This window comes from Equus caballus, chromosome 16 (genome assembly GCF_041296265.1).
Source record: "Equus caballus isolate H_3958 breed thoroughbred chromosome 16, TB-T2T, whole genome shotgun sequence".
NCBI classification, from domain to species: Eukaryota; Metazoa; Chordata; class Mammalia; order Perissodactyla; family Equidae; genus Equus; species Equus caballus.
In genome coordinates, this window is record NC_091699.1 from 44,683,943 (window position 1) to 44,706,779 (window position 22,837).

The following is a 22,837-nucleotide window of genomic DNA, read 5'->3' on the forward strand; positions in this document are numbered from 1 at the left end:
ACCTGCACTGGGAACCCACTCTCTATCCATTCCCTGACCCCTCCCCCACCACGCTCTCTCCCCCTACTCTTTAGGTCTCAGTTTGGACATCAGCCCCCTTCTGCCCTGCGAAGCCTTCCCAGACCATCTGCCTCTAAGACAGGTTTAGAATGCTTTCTTGCAACCCTATGCTGCACCCCATGCTCAGATCCACCTTGCACTTAACACCACAGGTGTGTACTTGCCTGCTTAGATCCTAAGACAAGGTATATCTGGTTGCCTACTCTGTCTCCCACGACTACCAGCAATCTGATACAAGAAGGTGCTCAATAACCATCTCCAAAGAGTAAGGATAAAGACTGGGTCACAACGTAAGAATTGTGATTCTGGCAAGGGAGACACAGGCTAGAAATACAGAAGGGCTTCAAGGAACAGGCAAAATGGCAACGAGCATCTTCAGAAGCGGGCCCAGGCCCTTCTGGCTATGGTGGTTCCACAGAGGCCCAGCATTAGCTGGAGAGGAAAAGAAACAAAAGGAAGTAACTGTGAAACCCCAAACATTTCTGCTTCCCAACAAAGAGGCAAGAGCGGGTCCAGGTGTATGCACAGGCACACATGAGTGTGTGTGATGTCCACTGACCCAAAGCCCATGTCCACAGACGTACAGCTGTTAGGCATTATTTTCTAATTGACCCATTCCGAAATGATTTTTTTTCTCCCCAAAGTCCCAGTACATAGTCGCATATCCTAATTGTAGGTCATTCTAGTTCCTCTATGTGGGATGCCACCACAGCATGGCGTGATGAGCAGTATGTAGGTTGGCACCCATGATCTGAACCTGCAAACTCCAGGCCTCCAAAGCACAGCATGCAAACTTACCACTCGGCCATGGGGCCAGCCCCCAAAACCATTTCTTTTCTATTGAAATGAACTATTCTCTTCCCAAAGGCCCCCACACCCTCATCTGCTGGGGAAACTGGCTGGAGGAGTCACCAGGAGGGAGAAGGGCAGGAAGGGTGGGTTCTTGGAAAATGTTTGCCAGTGATTTCCTGGACAGGCAGTGGCTTTCTTTCTCTTACCATGCCCTGGGACCCAACACTGCTCCAAGCATGACCTCGGCATTCAGATGGTGACACCCATTCACGACGTGTGTACCTTAGGACCATGGAACTGGTTTCAGAATCAGAACAGATCACAGAGATCAATCCTAGGACATGGCCGATGGTTCTAAGATGCTGTTCTGTCTCTGCCTAGCCCCCGCAGGAAGCAGCAGGGGCTGCGGGTCATCAGGTGGGCTGCAAGAGGGGATCAGAATAGATCAGTCTGCCTTCACCAAGGACAACCTCCCTTGGAAACCTGACTTTTGGGTGAGGGGTGACCACTGAGAGCACTTAGGCTCAACAAGCATCACCGCACAGTGGTTCCCACATACCCTAGGGGACACAAAGCATGGTGACAAGCCCATCACGCAGCCTGCAGAGAGGCTGGTCTCTTGCCGGCCCCTGGTTCACATCGCAGTGGCCAGATCCTGCCTTGACAAGTTCATTCTCTTCATCTGATGTCATTTCTGTCAACTGCATTTAATTGTGTTCAGTCACACAAGTTTACACAGTATTGGGTTTTTTTTAATAACACAACAACCTGATTTAATTTTTCTTTTAATTCCTGTGTAGCTGCATGTCATGTGCAGAAAGACGCTTCAGGCAATGGTTGCTTTTATTGTTGGACACTTAGAGTAAAATGTAACAACATGTCATGGAATTCCCTTTCAATTCATTTTTATTACAAGGTCAGTTGTGATTTTGTTTCTTCCTGGTACAAATCAGGTCCAGTTTTAGAGGGAAAAAATATTTCCTCAAGGTCAGGGTTTCTAAATGATGTCACAGATGAAGGACTCGCTCTTTGTTTCTTTCTCTCTCCTCTCCCTCATGTCCAAATGCCCTTTTTCTCCTACTCCACAACCTGAACCAAATCAGCTTCATTGTCCCGGTCTTCCAGGCTCCATTTAACCCTCAGCCCAACTCTCCTCCTACACTAAACTGGGTCTTGCCTTCCAGGGAAGCATCTCCCATGATGTGGCTTCCACTAAGAGCTGCTTTCTCCCTATGGTAGTCATGAGCTACATGTAGCTATTTATGTTAAATTTCATTAAAATTACCTAAAATTTGGGGCTGACCCGGTGGCGTAGTGGTTAAGTTCACACACTCCACTTCAGCGGCCCAGGGTTCATGGGTTTGGATCCTGGGTGTGGACCTACATGCTGCTCATCAAACCATGCTGTGGGAGGCATCCCACAGACAAAGTAAAGGAAGACTGGCACAGATGTTAGCTCAGGGCCAGGCTTCCTCAAGCAAAAAGAGGAAGATTGGCAACAGGTAGTTCAGGGAAATCTTCCTAATCAAAAAAAAAAATTACCTAAAATTAAAAACTCAGTTCCTCAGTTGCATTAGCCACATTTCAAGTGCTCAGCAGCCCCAGGTGGTTAGTGGCTGCTGCATTGGACAGTGCAGATTAAAGAACAGCTCCATTACGCGTAAGGTTCTATTGGACAGCTCTGCCCTGGAGACACAGGGCTAGAATGGCCCTTCCTCCTCATCAAACAACAGGCTAACAGTGAGCAGAGGGAACGCACAGGCCTTGTACCCAGTGAATACGTGTAATTTTTGCCTGTTCAGCATCCATTCCCCTTCTTCTGATTTTCCTTCCTGCCCACTGCCCCATAATTTATATGGTTTGGCTTAGGCTAACATCTCTCTCCCTCGTCCCTAGATCAAAGGTGGGTCCATTTATCAGGCCTGTCCAATCTATGAATTCCATCCCATTGGCCATGGTCAGGAATGGGCATATGACCCAATCCCTGGGCTTCTACTGGAACGTGGGGAAGAAGACTCTCTCTTCCCAGTGAGATTACTGAGAGGTCAGGGAGGAACCTGGTGCTGCCAGCAGCCATGTAGCTACTGCACAGGAAGAGCTCACCTGAACAAAGGTAAGAGCCAAGGAGAAAAGAGCCCACAATGGAGGGGGCAAGATGGAATCATGGCAGCATGGCTTGAGTCCCTCGATTCAGCCAGGCTTAGCTTTTCCAGGGAAGTGAGCCAATAAATTTGCTTCTTTGCCTGACCAGATTTAGCTGGATTTGGACCACTTAATCAAAAGGACCTTGTTGACCACGGACCATCACAATGACCCTGCCTGCTGAGACAACACCTCCCCAAAGCTCCCCCTGCATTACAATGATCCTCTTCCTCTCATCTGCACCCCTCCTCCCTTCTTAATCACTGTCACAGCGTTGTGTGGTTTTCACCCATTGTGTGAGTGCCCATGCCTGACAGAGTAAGGCACTTCACACACAGCATACTCCTGGTGCGCATGGATGGTGCCATCACTCTCACTGCCCATGGCATGGAGCAATTTGCTGAAGATGAATCCTAAACACGTGCACTCCAAGGGTTGTGTCTGGAAGGGAAGAAAGGGACCTGGCTGACTGCCCTGCAGCAGTCTCCTCATCAGTATAGATTTCTTTTTCTCTCCTCCCAGATGTGGCCACTGTAAGAATCAAAAATTTTTATATGTAATGCAATCATATTATAATCATTGTATGTAAGCAATTGGAATACAGACCTCACGGACTCTGAGGAAAAACAAAAAGTGAACTGGGATTCAGGAGACTGAGTCCTACTTCTGATTGTACTACTGACCAGCGATAAGGCTCTGAGGCAAGTAGCTTTGGCTCTCAGGCTGCAATTTTGCCCTCTATGAAATGGGGATGGGAAAGCTCCTGTGTGATGGGTGAAAGAGTGACAGCATTGCTGTCTTAGAGCAGCAGGAGGAGCTGGGTGGCCTGACTCCAATTCTTGCTCTGCCACCAGCCCTCTCCATAAGCTGAGTAAGACACTGCCTTCACCTGTGCCTGCCTTTTCCTCTTAGTGCAAGGGGTATTGGGTTGACCCCTCACTGATACTACAGAAAAAAGAAGCCATCTGAAAGAACTGTGATGACAGAAAAATATGAGAACTATTTTAATTTCATATTCACTAAAAGAAATATTTGAAAAGAAATCCTATAAAACTTTATACCTCAAACACCTTGAAGCCAACTTCCTGGTTTGGAACTTTACAATCTAATACACCTTGAAAAGTGACTTATTTCACCCTTCAGGGGCCAGGCTTTATTAAATGGAGAGAGACACATGGCTGATTTCACTGACACCAAGACCTGAGCGTCTTCCAGAGCCAGCTACAGAGAACAGAAGGTTCAAGATTGCGAGAGCCAGGAAGACACTCCTCAACAACTGCGTGCCAGAAGGTGGCCAGTTCTCATTATTCTTCTAAATTAAAATAAACAATTTATTGGAAATGGCGACAGTTCCATTTCATTATTAAACTTCAATAAAGGAGGAGGAGGGCAGCTTTTTATCTTTGCTTCAGGCACTCATGCAGCATATGCTGCTGCCCGGGAAAAGGCCTCGCTTCCAAAGCAATTAGTGCAGCTTAATGCCTGGGGAGATGAACCCACGCAAACGCCACGGCTCCCTGTGCCCAAATGCCAGCAGGCACAGCAAGGCTGCTTATCTCTGTGAAACAGCCACAACATCCAGGCCAGCGGAGGGTCCTGGTGAAATAACCCTCTCCCTCCACCGGCATTTGATTTAGTTGAATCAATACTGATAACTCTCTCTGTGATAAAAGCAATCATCTTTTTTTTCCTGCCTATGTAATTATGAGGAATGTTTGAGTCCACCCAATTAAGAGCAGGGGATTAATGTGAAAAGTGGACATCGGGAGACACAACAATCCCCCATCCACAGGGCCCTTGAGAGCCAGTGGTCCTGGCGAGGGCTATTCAAGGGAAAGGCTAACAGCCGCCTGTCGATGATGCTCATCAAGGTCACTTGAATTCAGCAGACCTGAATTGTGTACCCATTAGGTGTGAAAAGGGTCACTGCAGCACCTCAGCCATGGGAAGGCTGTCAGAAATTGCCTCATCCGAGTCCTCCAATGGAAGCCACACTGGCTGAAAGACAACTGTGTGCTGGGCACTGTGCTTTTCATGCCTTACCTCACTAGATCCTCCAAAAAACCCTAAAAGAAAGGCCCTATTAGGTTCCTATTTTACCTATAGGCAAATGGAGACTAAGAATGGTGAAATACTTACCCAGGATGGCAGAGCAAGCACGAGGAAGGTAGCTTTCAAAGTGTTGGCCCTATATCCGAATCTCTATGCAACACAGCCCCTCCCAACACACAGGCACAGCTCTCTCCAACTCTGATAAAGCACAGCCTGCAGAGGGGCCTAGAGGGTCAGGAGCAAAGCCACGACCCCATTCAGGGCTGGGTTCATGAGCATATGACCTACGCAATTGCACAGGGCCCCTGCTTGGTTTAATGCTTTGCTGGCACTGTCTTGAAATTCTTAATAATTTTACTTTTGAATTTGTGATTTGTAAATGAAGTCCAATGAAACAAGAGTATGCCTGTGAGTAAAGGAGCTGTGGGAAGTATGCGAGTCGGCTGTTCCTTGCTGCCTCATTCTCATCCAGCATCCGCAATGCCCCGGGGGTGCAGAATTCTGCTACTGTGCAGGTGTTCATCACATGTGCTTGACTTTACTAGGTTACTTTGCACTGTGGCTGTCGGGTGGCTTAAGGTGCACATTTATTGACAAACTAGAATTAAGGAGCTAAAGGTAAGAGTACCCTGTAGAGGCCCTCCAATTTTCAGCTCTATCAGTAATAGACATGGTACCACTTGCCTTCTCCTAAAATAGATATTGCTCACGTCAGTTAAGTCAGGCTGAATAGATGAGCAGTGCCCCAATGATTGTGTCCATCTCATTCTGATATCAAACTCCTCATTGAAATTCCCAAATAAGCCTTCACAAATCTCATAGCCACTAAACTCCAAACCCTAACTGCAGAAGCCCGTTCGTCAGAGACCCAGAGGGTGTCCATGCCTGTCTTCCGACCTGACTGGGATACTAGGCCAAAAGATGATTTAATATAAAGATAGATCTTCATCCTGATGTAATTCCTCCTGGCAAAAACCCCCCGCCCCAACCCTGGGATAATTCTCCCGGGCTCCAGTTCAGCCTGAAAAATCCTCTAGCTGAATTTTATTTCATCTTTTGGGTACGTACACCAGGGACCTAGGGCAGTGCCCGGTAATACAGTTTACAGGAAAGGCACGTGTCTTCTGACATTGCTACCTCAAAGCCGGGGCTCCAGAGAATCTGACTGTCATTTGATTCCAGCGGGGAAAGTACAGTGACATGGTGTTTCTCAAACATGAACAGAAAATGGGCCAAGAAAGTTGGTATTGAAGTGGCAGGCCCAGATGTTTGCAATCAGGGGGACAAAGTACAGACACCAAGAGAACCGGGTCTGAGCCAGTCCCCGTCTCTCCTTAACATTATCTATAACAGATTGAAGTGTCTGAAGGTAGCAGCTGTTTAATGCTAGTGCCAAATTAGAGACAAGATAGATCTCCTGGATGTGAACAATGAATGCTATTTCTCCAGGTAGTCAGATTAGCTACAACCTCATTTCAATGGCAAAAGCACTAATTATGTCATGTGAGATGATGGTGATGAGCCCAGAATTGACTAGCAATTCTCTACAATTGAGATAATCTCAAGTGGAATGGGCATCTCCATCAAAGCCGTCCAGGGTGGGGCAAGGCCAGGTCCAGGAGGACTCTCTGCTGTATATCGTATTAGCTCCTCATCCTTGTTAGGCGTCTATGGGAGCCAGCCCTGCGAACCTCCGTGAGACTGAGGAAAGCCCCAGCCTAAATGCTACTTGGACAGAAGCGCCTGCTTTGTGTCTGGGCTCGGTGCAGTGGCATGTGTGTAAACAGCAGGCCTCACCCTTTCACATCTTTTTGACATTTCCAAAGGTCCAAGTTCATCCTTTATAAACTTTATGAAAACCCTGATTTGATTCAAATTTGCTTCTTGGAGGAATAATGCTTTCATCAGCTGCAGGATGCGAGAGCAGACAGAAGTCACAGTTTCAGTTAATTCCAAACATGGTGCCAAGCTCTGTGGAAGCTTTGGCTCAGAAGAGATGTATATTTATAGTCTGCATCCAGGGAGCATGTAATACAGACACAGCCCTGTGGATGCTGTGGACTCATCTTCATCAAACCATCCCCTCACAGTCAGCTGACAGTCCTTTGCACCCAAATGCAAAGCTACCGCCCAGCGTGGAAGGTGCTGGGTGCTGGGGATACACATGTGGAGTCTTGGTCTGGTGGATGGTGGTCCACCCATGCCCTGATCCACCCCATGCCCACTCAGTGGCAGCAACATTCATTTCTGGGACAGCTTGGGAAAGATGTGTGACCCTGTGAGATAACTCAATTAGAACTTTTTCTGTATGATCACTTGGAAGATTTGTATAGTTTTATAAAACTTGAATTCAATTAAAATGTATTTGTTTCAACAATCTCTGTATTTTGCCAAATTAATTACATATGAGTATTAAACTTAATCATCTGAATTTCTTCCATTCTCATTCAAGTCTGTGAATAAACAAATATCCAATATGGTACTGTCATTTTTTTTTTTAGGAATATATCCACATTTATTTCACCAGTCCACTACTGATGAAAGTTTAGGTTTTCAGTGTCTTATTTTTTCAAACATTACTACAGAAAATATCTCTGTATACACATACATAGTTCATATGTGTAGTAATATGATTATAACAACTTCATAGAAGGAATATCATTGGGTCAATAATTTCTTCATCTATACTATGCAGAGTTACCGTGAGAATTTAATGAGAAATTCAGACAAAGTCCTTAATACAGAATCTGGCACATAGTAAACATTCAGTAAAGATTAGTTTTTATTAGTAGGGCACCAATGCCATCATATTTTGAGCCTAATAAAGGCTCCAAATTGAAATTCTAAAGAAAACCAAAACCAAAACCAAAAAACCCCCACAACTCTATACATCCGAAAGGAAAGTCATTGACTCCTACAGCAGGAAGGCTGCGAGTGCAGACAGGGACCAAGACCCACAGGCACTCAGGGCTCCATCTCTCTGTGTCCACCTCCTAGAACTGCTAGGTTTCCTTCTGCCAGCAGGCTCTTGACCACACAGCTGCCTATATCACCGTCTCACGTGTTCCTGGTTGAGTCTGTCCAACAGCCAGAGTTGGTGTTGTCACAGAAAAAACAAGATGCTCAATTAACTTTGAATTTCAAATAAACAACAAATAATATGTTAAAAATTCGCTCATTGTTTATCTGAAATTCAAAGCTAACTGGGTGCCCTGTTTGTTTATTTGTTTGTTTTGCTAAATCTGGCAACTCTACATGGGACCAATTTCAGCAATACTTCTATCAGAAAGTTCCCAGAAACACTCTGATTAGCTCAGTGTAGGATACATGTCCGGGCCTGAGCCAATCAGGTGGCCAGAGAATGGGGCCCACGACTTACCCAGGTCTGGACCATGTGCCATTTTGTGAACTTGAGGTTGCAGCAGCAAGAGCTGGGGAAAGTCCCACCTAAGCCTCACCAAATGGATTTGGCACAGACAGGGATTTCACTGAGAGGCGGAGGGACAGGGATGCTGGACAGATAAGAAGTACGGCACAGGCCGAGTACAAGCAGTCATGGGAGATGTGCAGCTCTTCACTGGCTTAGCCCACGTTCTCAGAGAAATGTGCTGACATGGCCAGGGAAGCAAAGACTTGCCCCCTACACACATACACACACACACACATACATACACACTATTCCACGTTGAGCACGTACTTACTCTGTAGCATGTTGAGAGGGCAACACGTTGTAGAGAGGAGATAACAAATGGTAGCTTTTCCCAGAGAAAATCACAATATGCTTCTAAAAAGTTAGAGAAAAGGGTTTCTAGAAAATAGGTGGTCCTAGGGATGGTTTGAGGCCTAGCAGAAAGAGAGTGCCCGAGACAGATGAGAAGATAATACTGCTGACAACTAATATTTATTGGGTGCTTTCTATACACTGGCCTTGGCTTGAGTGCTCACAGGTAGAGCCTTCTTCAAGCCTCACAATGGCCTGAGGAGAGACAGTGCTCTCATCGCTCTCATTTTGTAAAATGAAGACACAGATTCAGATGGTTCACATCACTTGACAAGATCTCACAGCTAATAAATGGCAGACCGAAAACTTAAATCCAAGCATTCTGTCTCTAAAATATATTTTTTTCCCCAAAAGACCTGTTTATTATAGAAAATTTCAGTTACCAACTCATGGTGAATCTTGTTTTATCAATACTCTACTACCACCTTCTGTCCCCCTTGCGGTAGTTAGCCTCCAAGATGGCCTCCAATGATCCTAACCTCCCGATAGTCACACCCTTGTGTAGGCCCCTCCTGGCGTTGCTGCTCTGTGAGCCAAGATTGGGCTCTGTGATCAAAAGAATATGGCAGAAGTGATGATATTCCACTTGCAAGGTTAGCTCGTAAATGATGCTATAGCTTCCATCATGGTTGCTCTCCTGATCTCTGTTGAATAAGTCACCCTAGGGGAAGCCTACTGCTTTGTTGGGAATAGCACTATGGAGGTGCACAATAGTGGGAAACTGAGGCTTCCAACCAACAGCCATCAAGGAACTGAGATCTCTTGCCAATAGCTATATGAATGAGTTTAGAAGTAGATCTTCCATCCTAGTCAAGCCTTTGAGTAATTGCAGCCCTCAGCCAACATCTTGAATCCAACTCTGTGAGAGACCCTGAGGCAGAACCATCCAGCCAAGCCATTTCTGGATTCCTGACCCTCAGAAACTGTGTGAGATAACAAGTGTTGATTGTTTTAAGCTGTTAAATTTTGGTGTAATTTATTCCACAACAATAGATAATTAATATACCTTCATCCAGATTACTCTGAAGCACATCCCAGACATCACATTATTTCATCTGTGAACATATCAATATGTGTCTCTGCAAGAAGACCTTTAAAAACAAGTGTCCCAGAATCTGAATTTTACTGATTGCAATTCTGAGGTGTCATTTAACATGTACCTCTGTCCCCTATATTTTAGTAAATTGATGGTTAGATTTGGAGGCTTGATCAGATTCAGGGTTGACTACTTATGTATATATGTATTTATTTGGCATTTACTTCATTTATGGTATTTTTATTTCCCTCAGACACATGTCTTGTAGTCTTCTTGTGATGTTGGCAGCCACTGACGCTCAATACCTAGATTCATTAATTCGTTGGTGGTGATAGTTTAATTCTATCATCCATCATCATTTATTAGATTAAAAATTTCTAGAAATTTCTAAAAAGAAGAGCTTCCCACTCTTGCACTATTTAGTTATCAGAGGAAACATTTATTGTGGTAAGTTGGAGAAATGCTTGCTGCTCTTCATTTGCTCACTGGTTTTCAAAATAAAGATTGGTCCAAAGGTGACCAATGAGGGGGTCCCTCCCTCATTTTTTTAGTATCACTATGAATTGATTGTTTTTCTGCTTCATCTTTTCATTATCAGAATGGATTGTAACAAAAATTATGTTTCACTCCGTTGCTAATTTTTTTAGGGGAGATGATCTATTTATCCCATCTTTGGCCAGTGGTAACCTCTTCTCTTTAGGTCTGCAACCAAGTTCTTTTACTGTAGTTGATAGCTTCTGGCTGTCATAACAGACAAGATGCTCCAGGCTCATCTTGCTCATTTTCTGCCCATGACCTAGAATTGGCTATTTCTCCTAGGAGTCCAATCAATCCCTCATTCTTAACCATTCACACTCTACAGCCTTGTGCTTTCCTCGGGTACACACCTGGGAAATGAGAGGGAAGGAGGAACAGAAGAAGGAACAGAAATGGACTGACTGAAGTGGGGGAAAAGGAAAACAAAAGTCAGAAAAGCCCGTGAACGGTGTAAAACACGGTGCGAATCTTATTCCAATGACATGATAAGCAAATGACAAGGAAATAAGGTGGGGAAGCACTTGCTAGACACAGGTCCAGAATGTACTCCAGGAGCAAGAAACACGGTTAGGGAAAAAAAGGTTGGAGTTAGAAGAGGAATTTGATGAAAGAGGCAGGAGGTGCATGCTTTACTAAAGCAGGTTCTGCACTTGGCCAGGACCACAAGGAGAATTCAACTTGTGTCACCTGAGAACTGGAAGGGGCTTCTAAGGGCATCCATTCGATCCAACCCCTATCTGGACTGGGTGAAGTGAAGTCTGACAGTATTAACCCCACGTCTTCCCTATCATGGACTCTTCTTCCCTTTCCCCATGATGCACATTTTACCCCAATAATCTTATTCTGCTCCTGGAACATATTCATTCATTGAGTCAGCAAATATTGACTAGGAAGCCATCAAATGCCACATACTCTACTTGATCAATTAAACAAGAGCAGATCCCTGCAGAGTTCATATACCAGTTGTGAGGAGACAGAGATATATGCAAGAGTAACAAGTACCATCAAGGAAAGGCTCATGGTACTTTGGTAGTACACAATAAGGGAACTGATGGAGGGTCCAGAGATTAAGCAGGCAAAGGCAAGAGGACCAAGGCAGGAAGTTGTAGGTAGAGAAACAGCATGTGCCAAGGCCCTGGGGCAGGAAGACGCAGAGCACACATAAATGACCGTAATAAGGTCATTGAGCCCAGAGCACAGGAAGGGAAAAGGAACGTGGTGTACTGTGGGCCTGGAGAGCCAGGAAGGAGCCACACTAGGCAGGAACTTATAGGCTACATTCAGGCTTTGTGTTCAATCAACTATTAGATAGAATGGTTAAGGATCAAGAAGCCTTAAGACTCAGAGCTAAAATGGAATGACAGGTTGTAGAGTTCACAATATGGGATAGGAAGCCCTTCAAGGACTCCAGATCAGCAGCAGCACCAGGACTCCCAGATCATCTTACTCCTTGAGAGTAAGCAGGAGTACGGACCTCAGGGAACAGGGTGACAGAGGCCTCGGGCCATCCACATGCTATAAAACAATGCAGCAGTAATCCACAGGAAATGGATGTATGGATTTTCAGTCACAGGACACGAACTCAACAGAGAGCTTTAGAGACAACATGCATGCTCTCATTCCAGGAAAATGAAGAGTCAACCACTGGCAAAGTGAACAAAACAGAAGTCTCTCCGACAAAGAATTTTGTGACGTAAATAAAGGAAATATATATTTTTTTAATTCACTGTCAGTGTAAGATTAAAAATAAACTTCTTTTAAAAATGCAAGTTGTTTTTCTGAGGGAAAATGCTTCTTTACAAATGCACAGTCTACCTGACAGGTAAAAGTGCAAATTAATAAACACACGTGTCCTATAAGCGGTCTGCGGTTCACAGTCACAGATCTAGTGAATATCAGCTGTGCTAAGTTCTGCTATTCCGATCTACTTACTACGTCTCCTAACCTTTCTTATTTGTATCCACCTGTGCAGGTCACCCACGCTGTTCCTCTTCATGTCTAGCTGTAGGGGTGGTCTATATTCACAGTGGTTCACTGAGACCACTTCCTTTGTCTCCCAGCTCCAGGGGATGCGGGCGCCTCCCCTCAGCACACAGACGGCTGCTCTGAGGAAGGCAGGGATGGCTGCTCAGTGCTATCCGCTGTTGTGGTCTCAGTCATTTCAGCTGGCTCAAAAACCAGGTTCTCATGTGGCGATAAGCCACTGGGCATCCTCAGACTAATTAGCTGGGCTTATCCCTCCCCACAGCTGGCTGTCTTCCCCAGTTATTAGGGCGTCTTCCCAGTGCCCTGGAGATTATCTGCATCTCAGTCCAGGAGGCAGTAGGTTTTATGAGTTTAATTAACACATCTCTACTCACCTCTAATTGAAATTAAAGGGACTTCAGAAAGCAAACCATTATTCCCATCATGCAGAGAAAAATGGCAAAATATGCTAATCATCTGACATCTGGATAATGCTCCTCATAAATTTAATAAAGGCAGGAGCTGAAGTAGGTCCATTATGGGGGGTTCAGGCTCTCCCTGGGCCTCTCCTGACTTCATCTTCGCCAAGTCTATTTGTCCTTTTCCTCTGTTGCACACGACCTTTGGGCTGCTTCTGATTCCAGGGCTACAATTATGAGTCACCAGAACAATGACAGACGTGATGGCCATGCAGGGAGTGTCCATGACTGTCTCCTTCCGAATAAATCTGGAGGAGAAGGACTTTGCAGCCTGCTTAGGTCAAAGGTGTTCTGACCAGGAAATACCCGCCCATTAAAGAAAAAGACATTCTCCTCCAACAGGGGGCGCTTTATGGAAACCACCTTATCAGCTCAGCTGGTTGCCATTGTTGTTAGGCTGTGAGTCCCACTTCGCTCCCTAAGGAGCCCTGAGGGAGCAGAGGAAGGGGAAGGAGGCCAAGCCTGCACAGCCAATGGACAGAGAGAGCAGAGCTGGCACCATCTCAACCACTGGGACAGACAATGAGGGCACCAGCACACTTTCTTTAAACCTCACCCTTTTAACGTAGCCCTTCAGAGAATACGTTAAAACACTAAGAGTAAGTTAATATGATGCACAAGTATCCCTTTAACACTATACATGCTGACTTCATTTATTTAAAAAAGAAAATGCCATACGACCCAAATATGGAATTCTGCAATAGGTACCAAATTTTCTTTTTCCCACCCTTCTCTCTCCATACTTGGCCCAAATATGAATGTCATTTTCAGGGTAGCACCATGTATTAAATACGCCTTCCTTAAGACAGTAATTCTGGTCCAAGCGTCAAAGATTCTCCTGTGTACTCCCATCCCCCTTCTGGTATCAACATAGACAAGAGACCGGATGGACATGTGCCCCAGGCCTCATCATTCCATGTTTCTAGTTTTATGGAAACTTCTAAGTGGAACACAAGAGCAGGCATACTAAATCAATAAAATGGCCCCTTCTGGTCAGCATGTTAGATGAAAAATGACTTCACTGCTGAATGATTCAAGTCAAAGTGGCATCCAGAGAATCTTGAGGACAAAGACAAAGGACTACCCTGCTAAGGGACACCATCTGTGGAGGGGAGTCATTGGTGGGTCTGAGTCGTTGGAAATGGGACACAGAATGACGTGGAGAATTTAGAGAGAGTCATTTAAGAGCTACTTATCAAAGATCTTTCAAATAACTTCCTGAAACAGAAACACAGTCTGAGAAATGGTCAACAATTAGAAATGTCATGTGACTCCAAACCCCGGCTCACTCGACACAATCCCTACCCGTGGAACACCATGCACAGGGTACAGTTTTAACACATATTTCATACTTCGTGTTTTGCCGCCTTCGTGCTTCGCCCAGTTCCAGTGATGACTTTGGGAGAAATCTCTCAAAGGTTGTTGCTGCAGATTTGGCTGAGCCACTCGATCAGGACCCCACATACAACCCCCACCTACATATTCGTCCCTGTGACAAAAAAAATGGCAAGTAATAGGATATATGGGAGTACACAAGGAAGCCATTTGGGTTAAAACTAATTCGGCATGACCTTGTTTTTCCAAAAGGGCCTAATATGGCCTGTTGAGCATGCATTGTACAACTGCTTTAAATATTTACTGTCACAAAGACAAGAATGATGTCCTTAAATATAGGGATGTAACTTCCCCTATATCAGCATTTCTTTAAGGATAAGCATCTCTTCCCAGGAAATAAGGGTTAACTACTGACCTGCTGTGCTCACCTTGTGACCACCTACCTGCTGCCCACCGATCTGTCCTGCCAGCAAAGCAATCTCATGACTATTGTAAAAGGGAAATTCCTGTCATATGTGATGTATGCTCCTTGTTCCAAGACAGTATATAACTACTCTGTATACCCCTCTTCTTTGGTGCCCTTCCTTCCTTAGGGAAGGAAGGCCCCGGGCTAGTCCTCAGATCTGGCTCATAGTAAACGCACCCCAATTTTGATTTATAGATTGATTATGGATTATTTGCATCGACATCTGGGTTCCAGGATGAGACTGGGACATGCATCCTGACCACACAGGTGCAAAGAGGGCAATACTAATTTTCAGTGAAGGAGAAACTATGAAAGTTAGGGGTTAGAGAAGAGATGCTTGAAAAGAAGATCCAAAATGTGAGCCCTGGGAAACTGCAAAATAGAAGCCAGATAGAGTCACATCTAGTCTCTCGAATGCAGCGGTTTTCAAACAAACCTGCATTGAAGTCTATCACACAGACCCCACTGGATCAGAATCCGGCAGTGGGTGGGGAAAGAAAACAAACTTTTTTTTTAAGTATTATATGTGATTTTGCTATGCACTGCTGATTAAAACCTGCTGCTTTAAAAATTTGAAATTAATCCCACAACTAGAAGAACGTGCAACTAAGATATACAACTGTGTATGGGGGCGGGGGGGGGGGGGTGGTTTGTGGAGATAAAGCAGAAAAAAAAAAGTGAAACTAAAGTGAGCAGCTTATACTGAAAAATAAAAAGGGACAAAGTCAAATTGAGGGTATTTGTTACAAAAGTTGTGAAGTACTTCGAACAGCTGTTATGGGTTAAACTGTGTCCCCTCAAAAGATATGTTGAATTCCTAACCTCTTGTACCTTGGAATGGGACTTTATTTGGAAATAGGGCTATGGCAGATGTAATTAACTAAGATGAGGTCATTAGGATGGGCCCCTAATCCAGTAGGACTAGTGTCCTTATAAGAGACACAGACACACACGGGGAGAGGATGGCTTTGTGAAGATGGAGGCAGAGATTGCAGTGATGCAGCTACAAGCCAACACCACCAAGGACTGCTGGCCACCACCAGCAGCTAGAAGAGGCAAGGAAGGAATCTCTCTTGCAGGCTTCAGAAGAAGCATGGCCCTGCTGACACCTTGAGTTTGTACCTCTCCAGAATTGTGAGACAATCAAGTTCTGTTGTTTCCAGGCACTCAGTTTGTGGCACTCTGTTACAGCAGCCAGAGGAAACTAACACATAGTGGTTCCCAAAATGCCCCCTACAAAACTTACTTGATGAAATCCCCTCCCTAGAAAAAGCTTGAAAATGCTTCAAAATGAGTTTTCTAACCTTTTTGTAAAGTCACAATGCATGGGAGCATTTTAAAAGGCTCTGGGCAGTCCTGCAGCAAAGGAGTTTATCTAAATTTGTTTACTCTGTCATTTCCAAGCTTTATTTGAGCACGAAACCTCCTCCTCCCTGCTCCCCATAAGCACATCTATTAATAGCTTGTCAGAGAATTACTCTTTCCTCAAATATATTTTTGAGAAACACTGGCTTGGCCAATAAAAAAAAATGAAGCATAGTACAGATTTACTCTTTCCAAGAAATACGATTGGTTGCTAGATTTCCACAGCCACCCTTGTCACCTGATATGCAAGCAGTACTTAAGACTTTTCTAACACTTTCAGATCCTATCTGAGTTATGTTCTGTATTCGTTTGCTAGGGCTGCGTGACTTTTTTTTTTTTTAAGACTTTTTATTCTTTCCTTTTTCTCCCCAAAGCCCCCCGGTACATAGTTGTGTATTCTTCGTTGTGGGTTCTTCTAGTTGTGGCATGTGGGACGCTGCCTCAGCGGGGTCTGATGAGCAGTGCCATGTCCGCGCCCAGGATTCGAACTAACGAAACACTGGGCCGCCTGCAGCGGAGCGCGCGAACTTAACCACTCGGCCACGGGGCCAGCCCCTAGGGCTGTGTGACTTATAATAAGCAATATGTGTTTGGTCTTCATCCATCCCCATTTTTGGCATAGAGCTCCTAAAACCCTTGGAATTTCCTATGGGCTAAGAGCTACAAGGTGAAAGGAGCATCTTTTGTTATTCATAATAAGCCCCTTTCAACCACACCTGAGTTTACGTTAGTGAGGTGACTTTTGGAAAGCCCCAAAGGCTGGGGGCTGGTTGCCAGGGGAACCAACCATGATTAGAGGGTTGGAATTTTCAACTCCCCCCACCCAAGACCTCCCCGGAGTGACTGAATTCAACCACCAATGGCCAATGATCTAATCAATCATGTCCATGTAATGAATCCCCCATTAAAACATCAAAGAATGAGATTTGGAAAGCTTCTGGGTTGGTGAACACCTGAGGCTGTGCCCCTTCCCATATACCTCGCCCTGTGCATCTCTTCCATCTAGCTGTTTTTGAGATATATCCTTTTATAATAACTGGCGATCTAGTAAATAAACTGTTTCTCTGAGTTCTATGAGCCACGATAGCAAATTAATCCAATGCGAGGAGAGGCTCATGGGAACTTCTGCTTTATAGCCAGTCAGTGACAACCCAGACATGCAATTGGCATCTGAACAGGGGGATCAGGGGGTGAGGCAGTCTTGTGAGACTGAGCCCTTAACCTGTAGATTCTGATGCTACCTCTAGGTAGACAGTGTTAGAACTGAGTTAAATTTGTGGGACGCCCAGCCAGCGTCTGACGAGAATTGGAGAACTGCTTGGTGGTGTTGGAAAAACAAATGTTGGAGGCTGCCATAACAAAATACCACAGTCTGGGTGGCTTCAATAACAAAAATTTATTTTCTCACAGTTGTGGAGGTTGGAAATCCTAGATCAATGTGTGAGCAGGGTTGGTTTCTCCCGAGGCCACTCTCCCTGGCTTGCTGATTGCCCCCTTCCTGCTGTGTCCTCACATAGCCTTTTCTCTCTGCATGTACATTTCCTGGTGTCTCTTCCTCTTCTTATAAGGACAGCCCTCCTATCGAATTAGGGTCCAACCCTTATGACCTCATTTAACCTTAATTACCCCTTTAAAGGCCCTATCTGCAAATATGGTCACATTGGGAGTTAGGGCTTCAATATACAGATTCGGGGGGACACAATTCAGGCTATAACACTCTTTTAACTACTCAGTGAGGGGGTACAGGTCCCTGTTTTGCAGGTAAAAAAGCAGACCAAAGAGGTTAAGTAAGGTGTCTAAGGTCAACATCAAGTATCAGATCCCAGATCGCAACGCAACAGCCTCAAAGTCAAAGGGTCTCTTTCACTTCCCCAATTGCTTAGCCCCCTACTCTCAGCAAGCCACTTCCAAGGCAAAGGAGTCTGTAATAATACAGGTCTGTGATAGAATATGCATTCTTTTTTATGCATTCTATTACTTTGTTGTGAAAAGAAATTTGAGCAAGACATTTTTAAATCTGCAAGAGCCATGTTCATCACAGCAAGCAGCAAGGGAAGCAGCAACATCTTTCAGCAACACCATCGAGAGCCCCAGCAATGTGGTCTGTACACGGTGTGGTCTACACTGGTGTTTGTATGTCAAAGCTTGATAAGGGAGGAAGAACCTGGTAGTGGTTAAATGCACACATCTGGAGCCAGGCTATCTGTGTTCAAAACCTAGTCCTGTTACTCTTCATTGTGTGTAGGATGTTGGCAGAGTCTCTCACCAATAAACGGGGAAAACAAAATGCCCAGACAGGGCTGTTGGGAAGGTCAAATGAGATTACAGATGTACAGTACTGAGCAAAGGGCCCAAAACTAGTAAATATTCAGAAATTGTTAACCGCTATTAAGGAAATTTTTAAAACTTTCCTATTTTTAAATAACTGTAGACTCACATAGAAGTTGCAAAAATAGTAACAGAGTTCCCATATCCTTCACCCAGCTTACCCCAATGACACTAGCTTCACCAAAGTACAGTGATCACAACCAGGAAGTTGACAGTGGAATAATATTGTGAAACTAAACTACAGACCTTATTTGGAGTTCATCAGTTTTTACACACATTATTTTTATTGAGTGTATAGTCTTCTGAATTTTAGCACTTGAATAGATTAGCGTAACCACCACCAATATCAAGATTCAGAACTGTTCTATCACCATAGAGAAACTCCCTAGTACCACCCCTTACATCCACGTCCTCTCATCTCCTAACCCTGACAACCACTGATCATTCTCTATCACTATAATTTGATTTTGAGAATGTCATATAAATGGAATCTACAATACATAACGTTTTAAGATTTTTTTTTTCACCAACATAATGACCTTAATATCCATCCAAGTTGTCACGTGTATCAATGGGTCTTTCTTTTTATTCCACCGTATGGATGTACCACCGCTTGTTTGTTCATTCACTTGCTGAAGGACATGTGGTCATATGGTAAGTGTATGTTTAAACTTATAAAAAATTGCCAAACTGTTTTCCAGAGTGGCTGCACCATTTTACATTCCTGCCAACAACCGATGAGAGATCTAGCTGCTCTGCACCCTCACCAGCATTTGATGTTACTCGGTATGTTTTATTTTGGCCATTCTGATAGGTATGCAGTGGTACTATGGGAATTTGAAACCACTTGGGGAGTGTTGCTGGGAGACATAGGAGGAGAATACAGTGATGCAGGCAGTCCTTGTGCCGGGAGCCATTCCGTGATAAGAACATGTGGTGCAGCACGCTTGGGAACAGCTGCTGAATTTAGGGGCACGCAACAGGAGTCGGGGAGAAACAGATCTATGCGGAAGTGAACATACCCACTGATGGTACAGAAAGTGTGTCCTCCCTTGGCACAGCCCCAATTACTCTGCCCAGGAATTTCTCCAACGTTGTTTAATCTCAGTGGCAATAATAAAATACTATTTTAGGGAAAAATCTTAAAATTGGGTTTTTGTCCACTTTGCTCCTCTAGCTCCAAGGACTACACCTAGGAAAGATTTTTATGTTCGCTTCCAAGGCAAACTAAAAATACGCTATCCAAAAACTCCTACAAGGGAGTAAAGAAGGTCCGAGTAGTATCAGAGCAATGTGCAAGCAAGCTTGAAGCAGACATCCACGGCGAAGGGCTGGGAGGCAGGTGAGTTTTGCTTTAAAGGATGCAGACACCATATAATTATGTTCACCTTAGCTTTTTACGCTCAGAGGTGATGCAAAGAGGGATTGGAGAGGGTGTGAAAAGAAGAGTTCAGGCCGCATCTTCTTCAGGTCCAGGACCCAGGGATTCAGTCCGTGGTTTGTGCTGCACGGGCTTGTGTCTGCAGGCCTGCAGCACCACCAATGCAGGCTGGAACCGGGCCAGGGGAAGCCCTAGAAATGCTGCTTCCCAGCATTTCTCCCCAAAGTGTAAAACAAGCTCACAAGAGGAATGCACTGGTTGTTGCTATATGACCAATGAAGGAAAAATATATACAAAAGGGGGAGGGGGGAAAAAGTCTGCATTACATGGTCAAGTGAGATTAGCAAATGATTCTAGACAACTTGATAAGCCCTCCTCTCCTGTTTTTTGCTATTGTTCTACCTTAAAAGCAAAACAAGGAAAAATAGTTAACCTAGGCTGGAGAAATTAACGGAACTCCATTCTCATTTCAGGATTAAAGTGCACTTTTTTCTGCTAGCAAAGAATCCTGTTTTAAACTAAAGGCATCATGGAAAACAAAGTCACTTAAGTGAGCTGGAACGACATCTCACAAATTCAGAGGAAATGATTTCTCCTCTTGTTTGTTGTCTATACATGACACATGGCTACAATCAGTTCCTATCTGCATTTAATTCCAATTCACTTAACTGACTTTGACAGACACTAGAATTCACAGCATTGTTCAAATGAAGTGCTGGCATACTCTTTCTTTCTTCCCTTTTTAAAAAATTTATTAAGTATAATTGACATATGACATTATATTAATGTCAAGTGTACATGATTTGATAAAATGATTTGATATTTGAATACACTGCAAAACGACCATCCTAAGTCCAGTTACCATCTGTCACCAGACATAGCTACAAAAAATTTTTTTCTTGTGATGAGAACTTTTAAGATTTACTCTCTTAGCAACTTTCAAGTGTGCAATACAGTATCATTAACTATAGTCACCACACTGTACATTATATCCCTATGACATATTTATTTTATAACTGGAAGTTTATACTTTTTGACCCCCTTCACCCATTTTGCCCATCTCTCACCCCCTCCCCTCTGGCAACCACCAGTATGTTCTTGGGCTCATTATATATATTTATTGAGCATCTGCTATAGATGCAGGGAGAATTAGACAAGGTCCCTGACCTCATGGAGTTTATGTCTTATTTGGTGGGGGCAGGAAAGAGACAAGAAAATAAGTAACTTTTAAAAAAATTTTAGAGATAAAATAGCTTGTGATGAGAGTTCTGTAGGTGGGCCTGGTGAGAAAGAGTGAACGAGGGAATCCAGGCTACCTTGGGTTGGGTGATCAGGGATGTCTCCCTAAAGAAGAGAGGGAGAATTCCAGACAGAACAGAGCAAGTCTTATGGCTGAACAGGCCACAGTGTGTCTTAAAGGGGCCTGTTGTTCTAGTATGAACAACAGAGGCTGGTACCAAATGAGCTCAGAAGCTGAGTCCCCGCCGCGACAGGGTGAGGAGCTTGAAACTTCTTATAACCGTCATGGGAATGTGGGTTTCAACCAGTGGTTGCATTGTGTGCCTCAAAAAAAAGATGCTGAAGTCCTAACCCCTTGTACCTCAGAATGTGACCTTATCTGCAAGGGTCACTGCAGATGTAATCAGTTGAATCATGCTGAGGAATATTGGGGTAGGGTGGCCCCCTAATCCAATATGACTGGTGTCCTTATACTATAGACTGAATGTTTGTGTTTCCTCAAAATTCATATGTTGAAATTTAATCCCCAATGTGATGGTTTTTGAAGGTGGGGCCAGTGGGAGGTGGTTAGGTCATGAAGGCAGAGCCTTTAAAAAAGGCCCCAGTGAGCTCGCTCACCCCTTCCACTACCAGATGGCCATCTATGAACCAGGAAGTAGGCTCTCACCAGACCCCAAATCTGCTGGCACACTCATCTTGAATTTCCCAGCTTCCAGAACTGTGAGAAATAAATGTTTGTTGTTTAAGCCACCCTGTCTATGGTATTTTCGTTATAGCAGTCCAGACTAACTAAGACACCTTATAAGAAGATGGCCAGCTGAAGACAGACACACAGGGAGAACCCCCATGTGAAGACAGTATTGAAGTGATGCTGCTACAAGGCAAGGAATGCCAAAGATTTCTAGCAAACCACCAGAAGCTAGGAGGAGGCAAGGAAAGATTCCCCTATAGGTTCCAGGGGGAGCATGGCTGTGCCATCACCGTGATTTTCAGATTTCTAGCTTCCACAACTGTGAGACAATATATTCCTGCTATTTTAAGCCACCTAGTTTCTGCTACTTTGTTAGGCGGCCCTAGCAAACTAATATAGCAGCATGGCTCAAGCTGTATGATTTTCAAGGTCTCAGAGAAGCTCAAGTCAGTGAACTTTGCCAATAAATCCATTGGCTTGGATTTCTCAAGACCTTGAAAATCATACAGCTTGAGACATCTGGTCATATTCTGTATTTCTTAGCAGCAGTCTTCTAGATTCTAGCCCATGAGAGGCCCAAGTTACATATTATTCAGAAGCCACACTCTCGTGCACACACTAAGGCTTATAAGCAGGGAGCCAGAATGCATCCCTCTTTCTCCTTCAGAAAGGTGTGTGAATCAGGGTGATGCTCTTTAAGTGATAACCATGAATACACTCTAACTTACTAAAAAGTGCATTTGTCAGTGTAGCAGCATTCTTTGGTTGCAAGCAATGGAAACTAACTTGGTCTAACTTGTTACCAAATAGCCTTTAGAATCAATGGGAAGACTCTGGTATCAGTTGCAGTCAAGTACCATAACTGGAATGAACGTGCCTCCAACAGCTCTTCCCTATCCTGACTTCTCAGAGTCCTGGACAGAAAGTCTCATCAATTTCTTTTATAAGAGAAAGTAGGGGACCTTGATCTCTCAATACAAGGTCTTGCCAAGATTTCAAACTTAGAGTGCTATAACAGGGAGAATGGATGGAAGGCAGCTCAACACCCAAAGATGACAGGAAACAACCTGGATGGGACCACAGGCCATGGGACAGACAGTGTCCTGTGGCTGGCAGCTCTATACTCAACAGAGCTTGATGATGCTTATTGCTCAAGTTAAAAACTCAGCTAAGTGGAACATCCTTAAT

The 22,837-nt window shown here is 44.3% G+C and overlaps 1 protein-coding gene across 4 annotated transcripts in view; it reads right to left on the reverse strand.

Moving 5' to 3' along the window:
- The window catches only part of CACNA2D3 (calcium voltage-gated channel auxiliary subunit alpha2delta 3), an 824,202-nt gene that overhangs the window by 379,445 nt on the left and 421,920 nt on the right, over positions 1–22,837 (reverse strand). The gene's annotated exons all lie outside the window — the stretch shown is intronic.